Raw genomic sequence first — 2,385 nt, 5'->3', positions numbered from 1 at the left:
TGGTCATAAATCAGGGCACCCACATGACGGATCCAATTTTATGATCTTTTTTGTGGTGATCTTTAAACAATGGGCTTGCTACAAGCCAGTTTTGCTGAAAACTTGAAGTAAATGCCAGTTTTTTTTGGCAAAAGCGTTGTGCAATGTGACCATGTGATACTGCAAATGGCTGTAAATGTGGCCTGGCTGGTCACTGCCCAAAGTGCTGTCATGTGACTGGGCAGGGCGATTGCCAGAACTTTAAATCCTGAGCTAAGTACCTTCCAAATAGGTCCATAGTGTCTTTGAATGGTTGCTAAGGGACCAATTGTAAGTTGGGCGTTATCTGTATGCAAGTTGTCCTCAATTTACAATTTGTTTAATGACCATTCAAAGTTACAGTACATCAGCACTAAAGAAAGTGGCTTGTGACCAGTTTTCACACAGTTGCAGCATCCCCACAGACACGTGATCAAACTTGGCAATTGGCAGGTATTCACAATGGTTGCAGCGTCCTAGGGTCCTGGGTTTGTCATTTGCAACCTTCCTAGGGAGCTTATGGCAAGCAGTCAATGGGGGAAGCCAGATTCGCTTAACAACCACAGGATTCAGTTAATAATTGTAGTGATTCTCTTAACAACCATGGCAAAAAAGTCATAAAATGAGGTGCAACTCACTTAACTACCTTCCTTAACAACATTTTTTCTCAATTATTGTTGTAAGTCGAGGACTACCTGTAGTCCTTTGACTTTAATTTTTTACTCTTACTTAACTCTTTTTCTTCTACCTCTACAACTAAAAATTCAAAAAGAGTTATAGTCAGTAAAATCTCTTTCACTCTTGCTTAGTGCAATATCTAATCTTCACCTTGAGGTTCAGCCAGCTTTCCACAATTCCAAGGACAAATCAGATTGCTTCATTCAGTCCTTGCTAGAGTTCTGTAGAAATAACTTTTTGTCCTTGGGGCATTAAAAACAATTAATTTGGAAGGGAATCCTCACTTGTATTGAATTTCATCCTGCATGTTTATCTGTCAGTGGTCTGAATTCTTTTCTTCGTGCAATGTAGCTACGCTGCCATCTTGGAAGAAGAATATTCTTTCACTGTTCCATTTTCTCTCCTCCAGCCCAAATGATTTTCTTATAGTTTTATGTTTTATATTTGAGTTCAGAAATAAAACCAAAATGTCTCTAGATTTCTATGTGTTTCTAGGAGAGTAAACCTGGTGCGCACATTCAACATAATTATTTGTTAAGTTCAGGTCGATGCTCAGGTCTTTCATTTTAGAGACAATGTATGTAGTCAGATTAGCTGCTCCAGTTTTCTATGATACTCTTTTAATCCTTAAGTTATTTCTCTTATTGCAATCCTGTAAATCTGCCAATTCAATCATTATTTTAGAGGTAGTCTTTTGAGCCTTGCCTGTCTCTGAGATATTATTTATATCCATGTTATAGACTTTGATGGCAACCTGAGTAATATCTACTACTTATCATGGCAATTCTTTAAATTAACAGCTAATAGAACAGATAACTGGGGAACCACCAGAGGACTGGAAAAGAGCTGACATGGTACCCATCTTCATAAAAGGGGGGTGGGAAATGGATCCAGGAAACTACAGACCAATCAGCCTAGCATCAATACCTGGGAAGATTCTGGAAAACATAATCAAGCACTAGATCTCTGAACCCCTAAAAGCAAGCAAAGTTATAATCAGAAGCCAACATGGGTTTGTCAAAAACAGATCATGCCAAACAAATCTTATTTTGACAAAGTGACTAAATTAGTCGACCAGCAAAATGCTTTGGACATGGTATACTTGAATTTCAGTAAGGCATTTGACAAAGCAGACCACAAACTGCTTCTTGGTAAGTTACAAAAATGTGGGATAGATAGCACCACCACTAGATGAATTCATAATTGCACTCAATTTATATCCATGTCCTTAATGGAACTACATCTACATGGAAGGAAGGAAGCAGTGAGGTACCCCAAAGTTCTCTTTTAGGCCCAGTACTCTTCAATATCTTTATAAATGATGAAGGAATACAAGGGGAACTCATCAAATTTGCAGATGACATCAGGGCTGTGGAGTCGGTAGATAAATGTTCCGACTCCTCAGTTTTTTGTACTTCTGACTCCGACTCCCCGACTCCTCTGTATTAATAAGCTAACAATCGGAGTTTACAAGTTTTTATAGCCTTAGATGAATGACAGCAGTTTTTCCAATGGTTTACAGCTTCAGTCTTGAACTATTGACCCTCCATTCCCTTCACTTATACAAGTGTCTCTAGTCCTGCAAAAAACATATTTACTTAATCCCTTATCAGTGAGAGGCTAGGTTACCCATGGGCGCTGCGTTCCCTGTAACAGCAGAACACAACACTATGGAAAGTATAAGTATTG

Source organism: Protobothrops mucrosquamatus, unplaced genomic scaffold (genome assembly GCF_001527695.2).
Source record: "Protobothrops mucrosquamatus isolate PMUCROS unplaced genomic scaffold, P.Mucros_1.0 scaffold607, whole genome shotgun sequence".
NCBI lineage: Eukaryota > Metazoa > Chordata > Lepidosauria > Squamata > Viperidae > Protobothrops > Protobothrops mucrosquamatus.
The sequence above is the reverse complement of the archived record's forward strand: the minus strand, read 5'-3'. Positions refer to the sequence as shown.